Raw genomic sequence first — 7,126 nt, 5'->3', positions numbered from 1 at the left:
AAAAAACAAAATTGAAAATCTTGAGGAATTTAATAATATTTTAAAATTGTATCAAATTTCGAGAATTGTGCATAGATTTTCACAACATTATAGTTTTTAATTTTGACCAATGAAAGTTTTCATTACAAAATGCAAAAATAAAAATTTCTGCAAACTAATTATTATTTAATATTTCTACTATTGCAATGTTGTCGGGATTTAATTATAAAAAATACAAATATCAAAGTTTTTCAAAAACCCATTTTTCAGGATGAGTATCAAAAGACGCCAAGTTTAGTATAGATTTTGACTTAATTAGAGTATTAGGTTTTCACATACGTAAATTTGCACAAAATACCGTTTTTTTAAAGTTCCCTTCAAAATGTCTTCAAAAAAAAGGGGACAGTAAAATATTTTGACAAAATTTTAATTTTTAAATTTGTAAAATCGATTAAATAGCGGTAATAACGGTTTAGCCATATTTTTGCCAAATATTTTAATATTATTTATTGGTTTCGGTTAGACACAGACACAGAACGACAAAAATAGTACATGGTTTCTAAATTTGTTGATTTTAAGTGCTTTTACAAACTGTTTTCCCTATTCGAACTGCAGTCCCTGTTCGCCCCAATTGACGGTAATGTGTTTAGTTTTTTTTTATTTTAAACTTAAAAACTCTTATGTTCTATAAAACAATACCAAATTTCGTGTCATTTGCTACCCATATTAAAAAATTATCAAAATTAGGGTACTTTGATAATAGGAGCGGTATTTTGAGAAGTTTAAGAGTACTTATACTTTTAAACTTGCAATAATATAACATAAACTATGTTTTCATTAAAAGCTGAATTTGTACAATGCGCTCTGCTTATTTTTTAGAATGTTTAACAATCATATTTTTATTACTTCTTGCTTATTAGGTTAGAAAAAATAAACTTAGTCAGTAGTGTAAAAAATACACTTTCTGACAGTGGGGGTGACATTGGGTCTCAGGGTGAGTTTGGTTCAAAGTTATTTTTTATGGATTTTATCATTTCTCAAGTTCTTCTCAATGAAACTAAATTCTGTTAAAAGGGTTGTGTAGGAGACATCTTAAGATGAATTAGCTGAAAAAATCTCGTTCCTAAAACAAATCCTGTCATTTTGGTAGCTGTTCAAAGTAGAGGTACGTTTTTGGCTAAAATGAATTTTTAATATTTTTGTTGGAATTGCTCGAAGAGTACCCAAATATTCGAAAATCTGTACTTCAAAAATTGTAGCATTTCAATATGATTCCCTCTAACAAGACACACTATTGGATGACTTGTTTTTACCATATCTTTGTATTTGAGCATCACCTGAGTTTCATTTGACCCAATGTCACCCCCTCTTAGGGATGAGATTGGTCAAACGATTGGCATTTAAGGTAGAGTTCATCAAATTCCACCATATTTTGGGAAAATGTTAGTAAACTAGCAAAGAACGATTCTATGTTAAAAGATTTTTCGATGATATTTAAATTGTTTTTGGTTACGAGAGGTGTATGAACCATAGTCACCCCCACTGACGGTTTATAATATTGTGAAAATCAGAAGTTACAAGTCAAAGTTAGAAAAATTTACTGAAAATGTTAGAAAAAGATAAAACAAATCTATGGGGAATAATTGTTATACCCCAAACGAACGTTCCATTCTCCCAGAGATCTGTTCTGCTACTAGTTCACAAAGTTTCCCAGAGCAAAGAGGAGAGAACGAACAGGAAAAAAATGAAACGGAAAAGCTACGTGTGGTCTACCAGAGGGGAGTGGGAAGAGGTTGAGGCCGTGTTGCCTTCGGAAGTTGGGACGAAAGGCACAAGGCAGCCATAAACGACATCGTCCGAGAAAAGGCAAAAGACGAACTTGGAGCCGGGTCTACATGTGGTGGGGAAGCCCACACGTGGACTCTATAAAGAGAGGCGGGGGTGGGTTTGGATCGTACATATTTAGAAAACCAGGCATCCTTTCGGTATAACACACACACACACCGTGACTGTGCTCTGAGCTGAGCCGTCTGCTGCTGGCTGTGTGTCGTCCTTACGTCCCTCGGCGAAGAGTCCAACAGCATCCTCTGGACGACCCTGGTTCGTGTACGTGTGCCACACACGGACAAAACTTATGGGGGGCCACATTCCGGAGTGGGTTGCACACTCATAAAATGGAATGATTTTATTTTTATACGGTTTTCGGTTATTACAGATGGATGTGCCAAACTCCACTGCCGGGGGAGGTTCCGAAGGGACGGCAAGGGACAACGATGACACTTCTGAATCTGTGAGTTTGAGTTTTAGGGGAAGCGATTGGAGGTAGGAACGTTGGACGATTATTGTTTAATATGGGGTCACATTTCAACGGGCTCCCGAGCTGAGCTGGGGGCGTGGGAGTGTAGAGAGAAGGTGGAACGGATTCAGCACTCCTATGGCATACGGCTGATGCTGGTGGCTGCTGGGACAATATTGCAGCGGTCATGGTTCTGCGATATATAACTGCTCGCAAGAGAGGTCCTCTCATATGAGAGTAATGCGAGGGAAGTAGCGTTTCAGTAGGACTTTAATTACGCCGATAGATGGGCGTGAAGCATGTAACTGAATGTGACCAAAAAGTTGAAATATTGGGAAGTACCAATTTTATTTTACAAAAAAAATAAAAAGAAACATAGGGTTGAACCCTAATAAACTGGAATTCATACAAGATAAAAAATAAATAATTCAGATTTGTGAAATGAATTATAATTGATTTTTACTTATACCAAAAATCCTAATATCTTAAACACATTAGTGTAAATCAATATAAATTCCAAAACAAAAGGCATTTGACATGACTTCACTTCACGAAATCCGCACACACACAACACACACAGACAGATATTTGTTTAGTCTTTGATAAATCTATCGTACACACTTGGGTACACAGCAAAAAATACGATGGTAAAATCACATGAAAAGCATGTGAGAAAAGTCATCGAATATTACAACCGTTACAACCGACGAGATTCAAACCCAGCACTCACAGTGAGGATTGGCACCTTAACCCGCTCGGCTATCTGACCGATGAAGAGTGGAAATGATAAAAGCCTATTTAAGCTTGACATTTAAAGTAGGTTTCCCATACTGATGAGCCACATAATTCTGAGTGTAATATTACATTCAATTTAATAAAATATTGACAAGTTTATTAACCCCAACTTTTGAGCCATAGAGAAGTACGGAAAAAAATTGGCGCCGGGTTATATTTATTAATAAATTGCGTTATTTGAAAAATAAAAATTTAGTCAAAAAAAGGTTAACTTCAGTATAAAATGCAAAAAAATACAAAAATTGAAATAACAAGCCATAGTCTCAACATTTGAAAGGTATTTTAAGTGCTATTTGCACTAGTTCAGATGTTTTACAATCATTAGTTTTAATTTTTTTTTTAGATTTGACCAAAACAAAAAAAACAGTGAAAAAGAGCTTTTTGCGGTACAGTAAATTGAAAAATTTAGAAAATTCAAAAGATTTTTGAATGAAAATGATTCTAAACTGACAGGGGAATGCACTTTAAATTAATTTAACCTGATTACACTTCAATGTCCCTTGAAAATTTGTAGTTTATTGAAAAAATATTTTTTGCTTCCTGATATTTCGATCCCCACCGGTGACAAAAACTTTTAAAATATTTGTACAAGCCTTAACTTTATTTTTCCAAAAATAAATTTTCAAAAATTTGTAAACCTGCTCTAAAAAATAACTTTTTTATATTTATTAGGAGACAAAAACCGCAACTTTTGAGCCATAGAAAAGTGTGGAGAAATGTTTTCTGCCTTATCAGGATCGAGTTTTGCAGCATTGGTATGTTCTACAAAGTTGCAGAGCATTAAATTTTCAATGAGAATCTTTTTTTTTTGAGAATATTTGGATGGAAGTTTGCACCGTGCATTGGAGGTGGACAAACCCGCTCTCTTTTAGGAGCCGCTCATTTTCGTTTGCTCATTGAATAGAGCGGCTCTTTTGAACGGCTCTTTCGCTCTTTTTCTAAATTTTGATTAAGTGGCTATTTTCAAAAATTGTGCGATTTCGTTCAAACAATTAATTTACCAAACCTAAATCTAGGATTTAAGAGTAAATTGCTCTTAATATGAATAAATTAAAAAAAACCTGATATTTGGAGAAAAAAAATCTTAGAATTCTTTTCTACATTCTGATTAAATCGAAAAATGCTAAAGTTTAATCGGGCATGAGATTTTTTTCCAAAATCTAGTGGGCTATTTATTATATTTTGGAAAAAAATTCTAAGTTAGGCTATTTGAAATGCTCAAATTAATATTCGAGTTATACTTTAATAAGCGATCAATTGTACAGTTAAAAACAGTTTTTTTATTTTTTTTCAGAAAGTCATTCACTTTTGGATTTTCAAAGAGAACTAGGAAACTGAAAAATATGAGTTTGAAAGCTTTTAATTGGTTTTCAATTATGGGTATTTATGCTATTTAGAGTCTTTCAATATATATTGATGAAAAAGTTGCAATAGACTCCTCAATGAAATATGACAATTCAGCTCTCATTATCTCGGAAAATAACCCTTTCTATAACCTGATTTTTTATAAGCATTGAATGATTTTCTGTATTAAATTGCATTTTCAACTTTCAAAAACAAATTTGGAATTCCATTTTGTTGGAAATCCTATGAATTATATTTATAAACATAAAAATAGAAACAAGTTTTCAAAATCATTCCATCTTGTAACGGTTCTTTCAAAAGACTGGAGTTTTGAAAAGAACCGTGACTCTTTTTTTGTGAGCCATGGTTCGTTCCCTCTTTTTAAAGAGCCGGCTCTTTGAGCGGCTAGCTCTTTTTTTGCTCACCTCTAATGTTGATATAAACTCTTAGGAAAAGTGTTTTTTATGAGTCGGGACAAAACATTTTGATTTTAATCTCACAGTTCCTCAAAAGTATGTTAAATGTTTTCTTTACAAAATGTTTAAATAAAATGGACCTATTTAGTTGTTGTTCTAATGCCATTGATTTCCTATCGAAATGAAATGTCGAAACAAGAGTTATGAAAGTAATTATATTGTTAAACTGGAAATAGTTTGGTGTCATTAGGTTTTTTTCAGTTACATAAGAAACATTGTAATAAAATTTCCAATTTTAGATTTTTCATGCATTTCGAAAAATAGCAAGAAAGAATGTCTAGACTAAGGGAAAAGTCAAGAGAATATCGATATTTGGTAATGCTCTTTCATATAACCCAGTATCCAGTAAAAGACGGTAAAATACCACCAAACCAAAATCACGGAAGAACAACATCAAGTTATAGTATTCCAATGGCGTGGGAATACGAAAAAAATATATTCCACTGTTATTTTCCCTACTCGGATTGCGAATTCCAGAACTAATAGCTGAAATAGGTTTTTAGAGCAGATAAATAATACATAAAAAGTTATTCGATTCTCTTTTAAATTTTTGAAACATATTCATTTTTAAAATCCATTGAACAAAAAACTTATTCCTAATTCGAGAAGTTTGAAAACTACCTATATTATTGAAATAAATTTAATGTTAATTTTTGTAGTAACACTTATATCATTAATTTGTATTTAACATTTAAACGTTTAACCAGATTTTTTTAAACACTTCACTACTTGCGTTTATTTGCAAATGTTATACCAAATTGAAAAATAGGCATACAATATTTAATCCATAAGAATTTTTAAACAGTTTTTATATTTGAATTAAATAAAAAAAATACACTTGTTTTGCACAAAATAATTTGTAACAAGTTCAACTTGTCTAACGCCACTTGCAGGAAAGACAAACCGCCTGGAAAATGCCATAATTATACTGCAACCCCCGTCTTCCCACAATAATTCGCTCCTTTTACATCCGAGGAACGATGCCAACTGTCGGTCCGCAAGCCTTGTTCCATCGCAGCATCACCATCATCATCATCGCCATCGTTCAATGTTTTCATCGTTGGCAAAAATGTAAACGAGTCCTTTTTGCAGGTCCCTTGTGTTGAGTTACTGCTATCTACGTATGATCGACTCATTCGTTTGGTCCTCGACTATGCCTCTGTGCAGAATTAGGCCCGGTATCATCATCAAACGTCTAACTACATTCGCCACCCCTCTCCTTCACGTTGACAAACTCGCTCACACACGTCGTGCACCACATCCGAACCGTATCCCCATTTGGAAACAATATTCTAGCTATTTGACCCCCCCATAATTAACTAAACGCTTACATTTAACCGTCACCTATGGCCCGACGACGACAACGTCGTCGGAAAAGACAACGTTACGTTACAGCGAGGACACCGTTGAAGGGGACGGATTTGAGCTGCTAGAAATTGAGTCATAATAGTATTACAGCAAGTCCATTTAAAAGTTAAACTCAAAAAAAAAATCACAAAATGGTCAGGAAATTACAGTACTTACCGTAAAACTGCCAGTCGAGGAGTAAAATTAGCATGTCTTCCCGTAACACCTTAAAGATTATTAATTTTTTTCGAGAATTACATAGAAATCACCCATATGTTTTTTTTTTTCAATATTTTGTTAGAATAAAGATCTTAATTCAAATTGAAGTAACTGCTGAATAAAATTCTAAAACTCAACAAAATTAGAAAAGATCTGTCCAATATCCCCACCTGGCACAATACCATGGTCCATACACAGTCCCAACTCTGTCGTGCTACGAACAGGCCTGGAAAAGCCGTTCTACTTCAACCAGTTAGGAGGAAGATGATTTCGTACACACCATCCAACCAACCAACCAAGGGTATGTACGGCCCAACTCGTCGTCGTACGACTCGTAACAACTCAGTCTTCCGAACCGGTGGCCACGTTGATGCGTCAAAGTCAGAACGAAGGGTAAAACGATGGGTCAGGGAAGGAAGCTGCCAGCCTGGCAGTGCACGCCACATTGGCTACATCCAGCTGGAAAAATGATCGTACACTGGCTCGTTCGACTGTGGATGCGGAAAACGTTTTATACCACCCCCGGAATCATCAGCAGCGTAGAAAGGTAGACTCAGCAACTGCTTTGACACCGTTTAGAAGCTGCACGGGAAGGTAGATTGGGGGCAAGTGGACCTTTCGGTAATTGATGTGAAATTTGTAGCTCTGGAATCTTGAAATTCTTACTCAA

Source organism: Culex pipiens, chromosome 2 (genome assembly GCF_016801865.2).
Source record: "Culex pipiens pallens isolate TS chromosome 2, TS_CPP_V2, whole genome shotgun sequence".
Classification (NCBI taxonomy): Eukaryota; Metazoa; Arthropoda; class Insecta; order Diptera; family Culicidae; genus Culex; species Culex pipiens.
Note: the sequence above shows the minus strand (reverse complement) of the source record.